Raw genomic sequence first — 16,937 nt, 5'->3', positions numbered from 1 at the left:
AGTTAACTTTATTATATGTCTGGGAAGAAAGTTAAATTTTCTGCATATGAGCTACATTATAAATTTTAAACTTACATTATTTTTTATTACACTTCCTTGCTTTTGAATAATATTTACCTGGTGCCTTCTATGAATTTCATTATTTTTATTCTTTTTGGGATAGCTTTAGGTATGTATAATTTAAGTATATATACATGGATATTTTGATTATTCATTTTATATGATTTATATAAAACTGTAGGTATGTCTATTTTGAATCTTGTTATTTAACATTTGCACGTTTATTGTGGTTTCTTTTGTCCTTATATTTATTCCAAGTGTTTATTGTATGTTTGAAACTCACCCATGTAGTCTAATTTTTCTTTTTAAATTTTTGTTGGATTATTTAAATTTGTTTTGTACTATTTAAAGTTAGAAAGCATATGTCCTATTTATTGATTTAGATACTGAAAGAAAATAATAAAGCAAGTTTTAGATATATGCTTCTCAGAATACCAAAACAATAATAGTGCTATCCTGCATGTAATTTGGAATTCATAAAATAAATAAAATAATAATAAACAATTAAAATGAAGCTAAATATTTTAATATTTCAAAAAATTAGAAACATGATAAATAAAGAAAAATACTGAACATATGTGATTAAAAATTAAAGAATTTAAAGAAAAATGCTGAATATGTATGATTATTTAAATATATTTATTAATAAATGAAATTAATCCAAAATTATACAAAACTTATTACAAAATGAAAAATAAACATTTTTATACAGAGATGGAAATGATATAATGGTCATTTTTAGCATTTCAAAAATGTTAATAATATAGGAGGAAAGATTCCCATATAATGTTAAGAAAACTTAGATACAAAGCCAGATGTATATATACATTTTTATACCAATTACATAAATAGAATATCTCAAATAGACTGACTCTTTCACATGCACAAACTGGTAAGAGCTACACTAAAATAGTATTAAGGATTATTCTGTGCTGCAGGATTATGTGTATATTTCCTTTGCCTTTTTTATTTATTTTTTAACATATTCTGCATTTTCTAAATATCTTCAACTAAAGCCTAGAACTATAGAATGAGGCAAAACAATGTCAAGACAAATATGGCATGATGCATCCTCTTTGATTTGGGGGGGGTCTAACAATAGAACAGGACTTAAGAGGACTTTATTCCATGCCCCTTCCATTCTAGGGAGCATGGCATTACACTACCTCTGCACACCCAGGGAGAGTCCCTGCTACCAGGGGGCCTTCTCCCCAACTGCCTCACCTCTCAGCTACCTGCAGGTAACCTGTGGAAAGGTACTATTCCACGTCCTGCGAGACGGCCTCCTCAAAAACTTTCTGCTGCTCCTTCAGCCTCATTTGCTGGGTATGCTCCATTTCCAAGACCTTCTGGGTGTGCTCTGCATCTAGTTCAACTTTGAAGATTTCAAGTTCATTCCTCTTATTTTTCCTGTAATTTTCCAGTTATTGGGACTGCTTATGTTTCATCTTTCTATTGCCCACATAAAACCTCCAGATTCAGCAGGTGGGTTTTTTTTTTTTTTTTTTTTAAACTGGAGAGGAATTCAGATGAAAGTCCTGAAATCTGGAGAGCCTGAGGAGGAGGTATCCTTGAGAGAATACAAGTGTTTCCTACCCAGTTAACTCATCTGTTTTTTCTTTTTTTTCTTTTTTTAATTTAATTTATTTATTTTTGGCTGCGTTGGGTTTTTGTTGCAGTGCACGGGCTTCTCACCGCGGTGGCTTCTCTTGTTGCAGAGCCCGGGCTCTAAGCCCACGGGCTTCAGTAGTTGTGGTACTAGAGCACAGGCTCAGTAGTTGTGGTGCACAGGCTTAGTTGCCCCGCGGCATGTGGGATCTTCCGGGACCAGGGATCAAATCCGTGTCCCCTGCATTGGCAGGCGCATTCTTAACCACCGCGCCACCAGGGAAGCCCCAGCAGGTGGTTTTTACCTCCTAAAAACTAGCCATTAAATATGTCAGATTTGCTGTCATAAATTCTAAATCTGGTATTAAACCTGGAAGTTGCTGAGGATGCACCTGTAACTCTTAGGTCTGTCTTCTATTTCTCCCAGTGTGCTGAAAGCATAACCACCTTGGTATCCACCAGCTCTCTAGCACCGGCACATTCTTTGGTTCTTCTGTGAAGTGCAGCCCATGTATCTTCATACCTGCTAAGTAATTCTAGTCCAGCAGAGCACTTTGGCAAATATGGGATATTTTGGGGTCAATTTTTCCAGTTGTTGAAAAGATTTCTGAAGTATACTAGTTAAGAAGAATTATAGAAAGATTGTTATAAACTAACTCAATATTTTATCTTATTTATTTAATTCTAATATAATATGTATTCTCAACAACATATTAAAAAATGTTTTAAAGCTATTTAAACTTAAGCTATTTATGTTTTAAAGGCATTTTAACTCATGCAAGTTCTGCTTTTTGATGAAATAAAGTATTCCCAGTTCTCCTTTATCTTCTTTAGTTTCATCATGCTTAGATTCCAGTGCACTATTCACTTAGAATACTCTCATTTTCATATTCTGCCTATTCAAAGGTCTTTGAATGAGAGAAAGAATTATTCTAAGAATAAACGCTTTGCTTTGTAAATTACAATTGTCTTCCTTCTCTGGAGGACTTTGTGATTTAGAATTCTTTCTAAACTCTGGCACCTTTGTTCCATTCAAAATATTATTGTAGAATTTCCAAGTACCTCAAGGATAATGGGAGCTTTTAAAATTTGAATCTCTACACATCCTCCAAAGGAAAAATTGCTGATCAACAAAGTTAGATAAGAAAATCTTGCATAGTTAATATTAACAGCATAACTAGGACACAGAGAATATACCTTCAGTTTACTTTAATGGTGCATAGCCACCCAAGACCACAGAACGTGTTTAATGCCTGTACTTAAGTGGAGCCCATGCCTGAATGGAGGTTAACAGGCAATTGTGATGTACACAGGAGAGTGCTGTAGGGTTCTAGTAGGGATGACCACAGGTAACATACAATAATATTTACATTTAGAAGCAGAGGATCCTAACCATGGTAAGAAAGCACAGAGAACATTTAATAGGGAATTAAACAGAATGACTTTAAATTATGTGATACCAAAGATGGCAGTGTCATACAAGCAACAACTCTGAAGGCAATGGAGGATCCTCAGGAAGGGACTCTTTGGAGGCTTGGTGGTGAACAGAAATAAAATGATGGTTGAAAAATCAAAACCTTACTGGAATTAGAAAACAGCAAAGAATCAAAATGTTTTAGAACGGAAGAGATTCTATTACTTTCCATTTGTTGAAGAAATCACTGTAGCAGCAGGAAAGGTTGCTCTTGAACTAAGAAATGAAGTATGCCACCAAACCTCACCTTTATATTATTTTTCTGCTGTTAGTCCCAGAAGACTCAAACAATAATTAAAAACATCAACAAAATGTGAACACTGATCCCATCAGAGCTACCATAATAAAAGAAAGCATAAACATAATATTTTTAGGCAAAAATTTCTCTAAACTAAGAACAAAAAGAAAAGTGTAAGACAACATTCTGACATGAATTAAATGTAATTAAACAAGCATTTGCAGAATTGAAATAATACCACAAATCAGAAATACAAAGAATCTGACTACAAATGGACAAATAAAAGAATATAAAATAAGAATTGAATGAACGAAAGAAATGAGAATAAAAGATTAGAATCTCTGGAATGAAGGCTAAATGACAAAGGTTTCCAATGCAGAATATATACAATCAAAAACATAACATGGGATTTAGAAAATAAAAGTGAAAAAAAGCCCAAAAATGTCTAAAAAGGTAAAAGTGATGAGAAAGAAGTTGTGTGTGTGTGTATTCAAGACATACAGCAAATTAGATGAATTTTTATAGAAATATTCTACTTAATAAATGAAAAAAATTATAGAATTAAATATCATTATTTTTCTATACCTAATATTAATTAATCAGCAATGACTATTATTATGACAAAATAAGAGACAGTAGTGCTCCATGACTTTCTTTGTGGAAGAACACAGCTGCCCTTATGGCATAATAGTCCAAAAGGGAAAAGACTTCTAGATCTAACTAAGAATTTACAGGATGTAAAGAAGGCAGAGGGGTACCATGGGGATGCAATCAGCATTATCCAGACAGTGGAAAACTCTAAGGACAGGTAAATCTGTGTCCTCAACAAATGAATTGTAAGAGGAGGCAGGGAGAGAGAGAGAAGTGGAGGCTACAGCTAAACACAGGTTTTAAGAGGCATAGCAACTAATGTGAGGATCTTATTTGGATTATGATTCAAAAACATGATCAGCCAATTGAAAATCTGAATACTGAGTGAATATGTGATGGTAGTAAGTAATTACTGTTAATTTTAAGTATGATCATGTTGCTACCTTGATATTACTTTTTAAAATATTTTTCTTACAGAGATGTGATTGCATACCTATGCTATTCTTTTTTAGTTCATGAAGTTAAAACAGAATCATAAGGTCTGCCCAAAATGAAAAGAAAGGCTTCTCGCTAGAATCTGCAGGTCAAGGTCCCTCAAGTTCTCCTGTTTCTTGGAGTTGGCAAGCAGTCCTCTGAGGCTTTGACGTGCTTAGGTCTCATCCCTGTGGTCCTCCTCCCTCATTTCATACTCCATTCCACAGTTTATCCTCTTATGGGCTATCACCAAAGGAAAATTCACAGCCTCAAAATTAACGCCATATAGAACTCCAGCACAGCTTAACTATCAAACAAAATCAAATGATAAGTTTGTTAGGGATTTTATGGTTTCCTTTGTGGATTTTAACACTAAATATTTAATATATCTCTCTACTTATATCTCTACCTCTACCTATCTCTCTCTCTCTCTCTCTCTCTCTCTCTTTATCTCTATCATGAGCTTCAAGAGCTTATGGAATAGAGTGGTGAAAAAAAACCATCTCTACTCTCACTCTGGTGGAACAAGGCAAATAAAATGTTGGGTTGAAACTTATAGAATCCAGACAAAGTTCTGGCACATATTAGTGTTGAACATGACACCATTTTTTGTTTTCTGATCTTAAACATACCACATACCAAAGAGAAATTCCCATCACAGTAGATCTAACAGAATTGTCTTGTTCATCAGGTGATGATATATGATAAAGGGCCATTTCCACCACAAAAAGCAAGATTTCTGCCTGATCAACAAATTATTTGTTTTTTCAATAGTTTATAAAAGTTGAATTCCAATAAAAAAGGAATACACATAAAAATCTATACATAAGGTTTTGTAAAATTAAGGGAGAGTTCACATCTAATGCAACTAGGAATAAACATAGACTCTATATTCATCCTATACATATGCGAAAATACATATACACACATATGCATACACTTAAATGTTTTGTTTATAATATCCTTGGTATTAAAATTATAGCTATAATATTTATAATAATTCTTAATGCAAGGTGTATACACCAAATTAATACTTTGTAGATATTCATTTAAAGAATTTCTAATACCTGAAATATAATTACCTTTATTTTGTAACTTTTGCTTTATATTATGATTCAAAAATAACTATGAAGAAGTGGGGCAAATTCATTATTTTTTTCTTCTACACTAAGATACTTAGATTGATGATGAAGCACATTGTTAACCAAGGTAAAGAGAGGGACTCCTTACAGCTGCAGCTGGGAGTGAAAATCAGTTAAAAGATCTAAAGGGCAACTGTAGCTTGACACTCAAATTTTGGAAATAACAAGCTCTATCAATTTTATTTTTAGGAATATTTATTGATATGGAAAAATTTACAGAATTAAGTAAAAATGCAAGTTGCATAAAAATTCATAAACTCATAACTTAAACATATATTTCTATAAATATAAATTTAAAATTTGATATTCAAAATATAAAATGAACATTTTGGAAAATATTAGAATAAACAATTAGAAACAAGAAAAAAAATCAGTAAAGTTCATTATTTTATCTTGTGTGTTACATGATAACAGCCACCTTGGTTAGAACATATTTTAAAATTCTTCTGCTTCTTTATGTTTTTCTCAAAAAAGCTTGTACTTTTTATAATAAAAATAAGGAAACTTGCCAAGAGCTTAAATAAAAAAATTCCATCAATAATGCCATGTTTGTTAATGTTAATGCTATATTTGTTATAATATAAAATATGAAGTGCAAACCAAAATAACACCTTATGTTCCCTCAAAATTATTCTTGTAATAAGACATTTCTTGAAGTTTTCATCAAGGTTGAGAGTGAACTAATGGTTCAGTAATTCAAAAGATATTATTATCTTCTGTGGAAAGCTAGAACAATCAGTGTAAGAATGACTAAGGAGAGAAAATCCTTAAGGTCACTTGAATTTTTCTTTGCAGTTGCCTAATCTGTATCTTCAAGAAAAATTGATTCTCCTTATGTTGAAAGACACTGGAAATAGTTACATTATAGAATACGAAAAATTTGGAAAATATGCCTCACACAATTTTGAATTATTGTGTTGATCATTTTATTTGTAATGTCCTCTCCAGAAATGCAAAGCTCCTCACAATTATTACATTATTTATATCTACTGGCCTTTTCAAGTGGTAAAATAAAGTAGAATATGCACAAACAGCAAATGTTCATTACATAATTAAGGCACTCAAAAGGCACACTATTATCTATTCCAAATTATTTGTCAATTTTAACATTTCTGTTCTTCAAAAAATAAGATCCTACTTCTACTACATGGAAATAGGAAACAACAACAAAAAAGAAGCTCATATTAATGTTATTTAATGTATTTATTTCACACTGCATCTGCCTGAAAAATGCTTAAACAGGCAAGCAATTCCATATGTTTAGCCAAGCAATTTTTCTAAAAATATAATCGTAACTCTATTATAGAGCTTCTATAAATTACAAATAACCTATAGTACAATTATAAAGAGCATGAGCCCTGAAGGTGAAAATTTCATAGGTTCAAATCTCAGCTTCACTAGTAACCAGAACTTTGCTCTTAGGCAAGTCAAGTCCCTTAGTTTTTTCGTATTTAAAATAGGATAATAATATAGGGCTATGGTAAAGATAGAAATGACTAATATCAGACACAAAAAAGCACTATATAAAATCTAGCCATCATTATTATAATTATTATTATTATTTCTGATGTTAATATTATACTTACTACTAGTAGTGTTAGTAACACTGAAGGTAGTATTATTTGAATTTTATTTGCAATAAAAACTCAATAACATATTCCGATAGTCCGTGGTAGAATGTTAATTCCAATTTCCTGATCATGAAGCCATTTCTACTGTACAAATGAAATTTCTTAGTGTTTTTTCAGAAGAGAAGAAAATCACTAAGATGTAGAGGCATTTATTATCTGCAGATTATTATGTGAAAATTTCTAAACATGTTATTGAATTTTTGCAACAATTGAGGTAATTATTTTTTGTTCATATTTTATAGATGCTGAAGCTTTATACTCTAAATATTTGGCAGCGTGAACACTGCTTTTCTGTAGAAAAAGGAAAAGTCAGTCTTTGACCCACAATATTATAATTAAGCCATTCTTTAGATGTAACACAAAGTAGCTGTATGTGTTTATTTTTCTGATATTGAAGTGACACTAATTGTCACATAATCTATTTGGAGAAAATGTAGGAGTATGGAAAGAGATTGAGAGACATATTTTGCCTAAATCACAGGGTTTTTTTGTGAGGGTCCCAGGAAATGTTTGTGGAAATGCTTTGTGAACTGTGAGAATATATGCCACTGGAGCACTGCACAGCTTTGGGAGTGCTGTGGTAGTTTTGTGTGTGTGTTTATTGTGGTTGTTTTGTTTTTGACAAAATTGGAGTATTCAGTAGAATTTTTAACAATTCAAACTGGGAGTCACACATACCCCAGAAGAGATGTAGTTAACTTTTTTCTTTTGCTTCTTTATAATATCCTAATCTACAAATGATTTTTTAGAATACTGTGTTAAATATTGTTTTGACTTATATTCCTTTTTATTTTTAAATATTCTATAAGCATTCAATAATGGTCCTTGAGAACTTGCTTGCCTCTTGGAATATGTATGTAGAGATAATTCTAAAATTTTCATTTTGGAACTTTTTTTATAAAACATGTTACTAACTACTTCAAGAATAATTATTTTAAAAGAAATATATGCTCATTTTGATTTTACATAATATTTTAGAAAGTACTTCTTTTGGCTATCCTGTATTTATTATAAGTAATGACATTTGCAATGAAACTAGTAGCTTGCAAAGCAATAATTATCATTATTGCATTCTCAATTGTAGAATTATACATAAAGGAATCACTAGAGCATTAAACTTCAGCCTGTAATAAACCTAAGAAAACATGTTATTCAGCTAGTTCATTTTATAAATGAGGAGATCTCAACACAAGGTTGGATGAGACAGATCCTGGACCTTTGCATCACATCCCATAGTCTCCTAGGGATTCTGTCAAAAGAAAACACCTAAAAGTGGCTCAACATGATTTAGCATGCAAATCATTCGAGGAAGTTTAAATGTATTAGTAGGCTTTATGAGTTAAATTTCAGAAATATCATAGGTTTTATTAATAGTTTCAGCACTATAATTTAAGCTTCTGTGTCTCTTCAGCTTTCCTACTGAAAGAAATGATTGTGATTTCTTAACCATTGTATCCTGGTGCCTGGCACATTGTCGTCATCATCATCATCCTCATCATCATCATCACCATCACCATCATCATCATTAAATATTTGACTAATTCTTAATATACTCTAGACACAGTTCTAAGAGCATTGGATAGATTATTTCCTTTTATTCTCACAGTCACATGAGGTCAGAACTATTATTATCATACTGATTTTACAGATAAGGAAACTGAGGCAGAGAGAGGCGAAGTTACTAGCTAAGCATACACAGCTGAAAAGTGGCAAAATCAGTATTTAAACACAGAATTTGGTTCTTCAGCACGCATTCTTTACCATTATACCATGTTGCTTCAGCTATATGTTCCATTAATTATGCATTCATTAGCTCATCTGATTTTTTTTTAGTATAGCCCAGTGAAGTATTTAGAACTCTGCTCAATATTCTGCAATAATCTAATTGGGAAAAGAATTTGTAAAAGAATAGATACATGTTGATGTCACAGAACCAATGGGAAGATGCTATGGTCTGAACGTTTGTGTCCCCCCAGAATTTATATGTTGAAATTCTAATCCCCAAAGGTGATGGTATTAGGAGGTAGAGCCTGTGTGAAGTGTCTAAGTCATGAGGGTGGAGCCCTCCTGAATGGGATTAGTGCCTTATAAAAGAGGCTCCAGAGGGATCCCCAGTCCCTTCTACCAGGTGAGAACACAGCAAGAAATAGGCAGTCTGCAACCCAGAAAAGGGCCTTCACTAAAACCCAACCATGCTGGCACCCTGACCTTGGACTTCTAGCCTTCAGAACTGTGAAAAATAAATTTCTGTTGTTTATAAGCTAAAAAAAAAAAGAATAGATACATGTATAAGTGAATCACTTTGTTGTACACCTGAAAGTAACACATTGTTAATCAACTATATTCCAGTATAAAATAAAAAGTTAAAAAGAGCTACTGTAGCCTCAAAATTACAGAAAAAATAATCAAAATCAAAGCACTCAAGTGCCTTATCCAAGCTTATGTAATAAGAGGTACAAGTGACATCCAGAAAGGGAAAAATCTAAATATAATTCCAGTCCTCTTTCAACATCATCTTAAATTAACAGGTTGGAATACATCAGAAGAAAAATAGGCTATACTGAGGACTGATTCTAAACTTAAATTCATATTTTTCTAAGACTAAGTATATATCAAAATATCTTTAATATCAAATCATAACTTGGAGGGCACAAGCACAGATATAGACACAAGAGCAAGGCAAATAATAATTTTGCAAATGCCTCTTATAAACAAATTGCACAGAGTATTTCAAAGGCTCAGCAAGCACTTTTCTACATGGTGAGCATGATTCATGCCCACCCCCATATATAACTCCTCCATAGTCTTCCTACAGTGTATCTTTTCTGTTTCCTGCTTTAAATGTCCATTTTCAAAGAATCATTAAACCAATAAGAGAGTGTGCTGGGAAATTCATGATAAGATGAATATCAATATAGTTTTTGCTTACATTCTTTTTTCCCTCAAACTTGAATAAATTAGGAGTCTATATGAGTAATGTCTACAGCCTTATTGTTCTTATATAATCTTCAAGCATCAAGCTCCAGAATAAAAGATCTTAATCACCTCCCTGGGGCCCCTGAAACTTCAATTACTTCACCTAAAACAAAATCCCCCCCAAAAATGGTATTCTAATTACCTATTTTTCTTTAGGATCAAAGAGATAATACAAGAAAGACCTTTATAAAAGGAAAATTTTTTTGAAATAGAGAGCAATATATTGATGCACATCATATTAATAAATTCTTAACAAATGTTAGAGGTTCTGTATATAGTTTTCTTCCTATTTTCATGATGTATTTTTGGTTCTAGAATTGTAATATAAAGTTGATAAATAAGGAAAGGCTAGGATAGTATAATGAGTTAGAGTATTTTTTATTTTATTTTCAACAAAAATAATACAACCTGTTTTCTGAGACTTGTTTTTACCTTACCTACTCATTTCCAATTCAGTTCTTGTTTTTTTGCCATTCTATACCACCTCCCTGAACAGAGAACTTTTGATCCTGAAACTGGATAAACTAATTCAGATTCCATTCAAGCAGTTCCTACTGAATAGGATGAAAAATGTGGTCAGCTGATTTGTGTCTTCAGTGAAGATAAATGCCTAGTAGTGAGTAAATATTGGATGCTTATGAACTTAAAATTAAACTACTAGATAAGTAAAATTTCTGGTCTCTACTCTGTGCCAGTTTCTGATTATGTTTTATTTTCCCTCCCCTTTTCATCTTCATATCTCAACATCAAACAGGACTAAGCCAAACTGAAAATCATGGCCTCATACTTTCTAGTATTTGCCCATTTTAGTGAAGTATTTCAATCTTTATGTTTTACATGCTCTTTGTACATTGTAAACAATTATTCATACCTTCATGGAAATTTTCTCCTATTTTGCCTATGAAAAACCAGTTTTGTAGAGTTTTTATTGTTTAATTATGAACATTACTTTTCAATCCACACGTTTCCTCTTCTCCTCTTTCCCTCTCCTGTTTTCCCTCTTTGTGTGTGTATCTCTGTCTCTTTCTCTGTCTTTGTCTCTCTGTCTCTCCCTCTCAGTCTCTTCAATTTAAAATGCCTGTCTCAATGATTTCATCCATTCCTTGGTTTACTAGTCATACTCTGAAGCCTCCTAAATCTGTATCTCTAGTCCAGGTCACTATCCTGGGTTCCAGACAAATATACACCTAAGTACTGTACATCTTCTCTGAGACCTCCCATAGTAGACATGTGAAACTAAACATGCCAAATGTGAAAAATGCTTGTCCTCACTATTTCCAATATTAACATACAACACCATAAACAAAAAGTTGCTCAAACTAGAAATTATTGAAGCAACTTACACTACTCTTATACCTTTTATCCCCTCTTTCAAATATATCTGTCATCAGGTTCTGTATATTCAACTTAATATAAAGACTATCCCCACCTCTGCAGTTTCTGGTCTCACAGTGTCTTGGATATTAGTATCATAGTGTATAACATAATGTAAAGTCACATGGTCAGGAATGACCCACCAAATGCCTCTTCCCAACTGCAAACTAGGTACTCTAAAATGTAAACTGAGTTATTTTATTTCCCTGCTTAAAATCATTCAACGGTTTCTGTTCACCACAAAATAGATCTTAAGTTAGAAATGGAATAAAAGATTCCTTATGATTTACTTCTTCTTTTGCAATCTTTAAACCACTGTTTTCTTTCTCACTTCTTAAAATATAGTACTATTTGGCTACATCCACTTCCAAAATATACTACACTGTATTATGCCTTCAGGTCGATAGCCATGTTTTCATCTGCCTGGAAGATGCCTTTCCTCTGTATATCCTAAACTTCTATCAGGATTCAGTTAAATTATTCTAGAGTAAAATGTTCACTGTATAACTAACCCAGGATAACCTTGTACACCGTTTTGGGGCGGGTCACTTAAATTGTATATTTTTGTTGTTTTTGCCAGATCCATATGCAGTCAATGACTTAGATGATCTTACTCATAGTGTGATTATTCTTCAGTACTAATTCCACTGAAGTACCACCTTACTTCTTACCAGTTAGAACTAACTCTGATTTCTCATCCCAGGCATTCTACTTACACCCATTTGATTATAGACATTTCTTTCACTCTCCTTTCCCTTGAATAAGCTGGCACTTTTTCAGGGTCTATACTCATCTATTGTCATTGTATGTGATACCTCGCATAACCAGCCTAGGCTCTGAGCTACATTGCAGCAGAGCATTAGAGATCCTCACTGTGAGTCACGTTTCCATATCATACATGTTTCTGTGGCAGGACAAATTACTGGTGAATTTGTGTAACCCCTCTGTTGGGGAAACATGGCACTTGGAATTAAACACTTAATCAAGTCTTTGTGATTCAAAGGCCTAGTTATTTTACTATAATAGCCATGAAATGCACAGTGTCTCCATTACCTCTTGTTCCCAATAAATGAAAAGTTTCAAGAAAATAAAGAGAAAATTTGAAACATTTAATGTGTCACAGATGTCAGATGGCATATAATCTTAAACCCTTTAATCCTTTTACAGCTTTAATGAGGTTTAATTTATGTACAATAAACTGCCTATATTTAAATTATACATCTTGGTGTTTTTAAAATATATTAATAAAATATTAAATCACCATCATATTCAAAGTACTAAACATTTCTATCAAACCCTGCAGGTTCCTGTGGCCCTATTAATGCATCCTTCTCTCTATCCCAACCCCAGGCAAAACCTGATCAGATTTGTGCCATCATTGAATTGATTTCATATTCTAGAATTTTATGAAATGTAATAATATGATGAACAATCTTTTCTCTGTCTTCTTTTATTCAATAACATGATATTGAATGTAGCAGTAGTTTGTTCCTATTATTGCTGAGTAGTATTTAACTGTATAGATATACCACATTTGTTTTTGCATTCTTCTGTTGAGGACATGTATTTTTTCCAATATTTGGTTACTATAAATAAAGTTTCTATGTATATGTGCATATAACTCTGTTGAACATGTTTTCAATTTTCATGGTAATGAATTGCCAAACTTCTTTCCAAATTGGTTTACAGTGTGTATTGGCCTATATTACAGCACAAGATAGTATTTTTATATGGCCAGGATTCAAACATTGGCTATTCGTATGGAACTTCTATAATGGTGAACAAGGCAAGGGCTGCATCCCATTTCTCCCATCTGTAACATGGGGATAAAAACATAACCCTATTTAAGGGTTGCTATCAGCAAAAATTATTATGTGTAATAATAAACATGAAGTATAAAATATTGTCTTTGGAAACAAACTAAATGTTCATAATAGCATTATCATTATAATGATCAATTTCATGATCTAATTGGTAGATTATGGAAAAGAAATGTTTAATTGATTTACCTTCCGATGACAACTTGTATAAAGCCTCTGGTAATTGATATATACAAATAAGACAAAACCATCCGTAAATGAAAATATTGGTTTGATTTGTTTCTCCTGGTTTCTATAAACTAATGTGTAATTAGTAAAGTCTATTACTTGGGGTCATATGGATAAGAGTGGCTGATACAAAAACTGAACTAATTTCCACTCAATCTGCTGTAGGTTTGCGTGTACGTGTGTGATAATTTCCTGTTATACGATAAAAATTATTTCCTTGAATTTTAGTAAGAAAATTAATTTTTAAATTTTATGATATTGATTTTTCACCTTCTGGAGATATTCAGAATTATAATCATCATTCCTATGTTATTTTTAAAAGCTAATTTGATTAGTTACTTTTAGAAAGTTCTGACACATAATTTACTTCCCTAAGCTATTTTAAAATTACATTGTATTGCATTAGGTGTTAGATGATTTGTATAGTTTATTTTTTTTTAAAGGGAGAAAAAATGACCTTTATATTAACTAGATGTTTGCAAGGTCTTTTTTCTCTATTTCTCTTTGGAAACACTTGTGTTGTTACCTTACATGTAGGGCAACTTCTATTTAATTTATACATTTGTATGCAGAGTTTACCAACCTAATTCCAGTTCACAATTGATTTATTGTGAAATATCTATTTACTTAAGTAACAGTGAATGTGATATACTGGGAAGGTTCTGTAAACAAATTGAGTTCATTTCTTGCACCTCAGCAAAAGTTGTCTTTGCTAGTGTTCCAAAAGTGGCTATTATGTAACTGGCTCACTTTTTTGTTTTTTGTGGGTTTGTTTTAGTAACTTCAATAAAGGCATTGAATAACTCCTTCTAAATTGTAATAGATTTGTATCCCCTTAAGAAGTGATACTTTCAAAGAATACAATGATGAAGAAGTGCAGAAGAGATGAAAGTGAGGAGATGAAGCAAGATAAGTATAGGAAAGGAAGAAAGGAAAGAAATTTAAGCTCTTTGTGGCTAACAGTTGAGAAGATAAACGATAAAATATATATTCAATACCACAAATAATATGTAATAGTATAATAAATATGTATAGAAAGAGAAAAGAGTAAAGCAGTAATATATTTAATCTTTTTATAGAAGTATAGTTGATTTATATTATATAAAATATTATTGTAATGTATTTCTCTGATCTCTGCCTCAACTCACATATGTTTGTATAGGCGAACATGGTTTTGAATACAAGAGCATATATAAAGTTAAATACAAATAAGGTTTTGAAGGAAAATGAAAAATTACTAGAGTAGGTTACCAAAGGTGTCCACAGGCTACAGATTATTTGTTTTATAGTGTTTTAATATTAGAAGAAAAGTAAATAACAAGAAAATGAAAAATGTATTGATCTTTCAAGACAGATGTTTAATGTTTCTAGATTGCCTCAGAATCCTCATAACCACAACAGTGCTAAGATGAACAGCCTCACACACGCTCTCCTATGAACATATATATGTTTTTCTGGAATAGGAATTCTGGATCATAGATTACAATGTATTAAATTTGGTTAAGTACTCACAGATTTGTCTTCAGATTGGGTGCACCAAACTAACTCTTATGAATAGTACATGTGCATTTCTGTTGGTTTCTTTTTTGAATTTTATTTTATTTTATTTTTGTATAAAGAAGGTTCTTATTAGTTATATATTTTATACATATTGTTGTATATATGTCAATCCCAATCTCCAAATTCATCACCCTTCACCCCCGCTTTCCACCTTGGCATCCAAACATTTGTTCTCTACATCTGTGTCTCTATTTCTGCCTTGCAAACCGGTTCATCTGTACCATTTTTCTAGATTCCACATATATGCGTTAATATATGATATTTGTTTTTCTCTTTCTGACTTACTTCATTCTGAATGACATCCTCTAGGTCCATCCACATCTCTACAAATGACCCAATTTTGTTCATTTTTATGGCTGAGTAGTATTCCATTGTATATATGTACCACATCTTCTTTATCCATTTGTCTGTCAATGGGCATTTAGGTTGCTTCCATGAACTGGTTATTGTAAATAGTGCTGCAATGAACATTGGGGTACATGTGTCTTTTTGAATTATGGTTTTCTCTGGGTATATGCCCAGTAGTGGTATTGCTGGGTTATATGGTAGTTCTATTTTTAGTTTTTTAAGGAACCTCCATACTGTTCTCCGTAGTGGCTGTATCAATTTACATTCCTACCAAGAGTGTAAGAGGGTTCCGTTTTCTCCACATCCTCTCCAGCATTTGCTGTTTGTAGATTTTATGATGATGCCCATTCTAACTGGTGTGAGGTAGTTTTGATTGTAGTTCCCAGCACCTCATTGTAGCTTTGATTTGCATTTCTCTAATGATTAGTGATGTTGAGTACCTTTTCATCTGTCTGTTGGCCATCTTATGTCTTCTTTGGAGAAATGTCTATTTGGGTGTTCTGCCCATGTTTAGATTGGGCAGTTTGTTTTTTTAATATTGAGCTGCATGTGCTATTTATATATTTTGGAGATTAACTCTTTGTCCACTGATTCATTTGCAAATATTTTCTCCCATTCTGAGGGTTGTCTTTCCATCTTGTTTGTAGTTTCCTTTGCTGTGCAAAAACTTTTAAGTTTCATTACGTCCCATTTGTTTATTTTTATTTCCATTACTCTAGGAGGTGGGTCAAAAAAGATCTTGCTGTGATTTATGTCAGAGTGTTCTTCTTATATATTCCTCTAAGAGTTTTATAGTGTCCAGCCTTACATTTAGGTCTTTAATCCATTTGGAATTTATTTTTGTGTATGGTGTTAGGGAGTGCTCTACTTTCATTCTTTTACATGTACCTGTCCAGTTTTCCCAACAGCACTTATTGAAAAGGCTGTCTTTTCTCCATAGTATATCCTTGCCTCCTTTGTCATAGATTAGTTGACCATAGGTGCATGGGTTATCTCTGGGCTTTCTATCCTGTTCCATTGATCTATATTTCTGTTTTTGTGCCAGTACCATATTCTCTTGATTACTGTAGCTTTATCCTGATTACTGTAGTCTGAGTTCAGGGAGTCTGATTCCTCAGCTCTGCTTTTTTTCCCACAAGATTGCTTTGGCTATTCGGGGTCTTTTGTGTTTCCATACAAATTGTGAAATTTTTTGTTCTAGTTCTGTGAAAAATGCCATTGGTAGTTTGATAGGGATTGCATTGAATCTGTAGATTGCTTTGGGTAGTATAGTCATTTTCACAATGTTAATTCTTCCAATCCAAGAACATGGTATATATCTCGATTTCTTTGTATCATTCTAATTTATTTCGTCAGTGTCTTATAGTCTTCTGCATACAGGTCTTTTGTCTCCTTAGGTAGGTTTATTCCTAG

At 32.5% G+C, this 16,937-nt stretch overlaps 1 pseudogene; it reads right to left on the bottom strand.

Annotated features, from left to right (window-relative positions):
• Nucleotides 1-1,280: 1,280 nt before the first annotated feature.
• The window catches only part of LOC102973986 (dysbindin-like), a 32,042-nt pseudogene continuing 16,385 nt past the window's right edge, over nucleotides 1,281-16,937 (bottom strand).

The sequence above is a fragment of the Physeter macrocephalus genome, chromosome 1 (genome assembly GCF_002837175.3).
Source record: "Physeter macrocephalus isolate SW-GA chromosome 1, ASM283717v5, whole genome shotgun sequence".
In the NCBI taxonomy this organism is placed as follows: Eukaryota; Metazoa; Chordata; class Mammalia; order Artiodactyla; family Physeteridae; genus Physeter; species Physeter macrocephalus.
The sequence above is the reverse complement of the archived record's forward strand: the minus strand, read 5'-3'. Positions and strand labels throughout refer to the sequence as shown.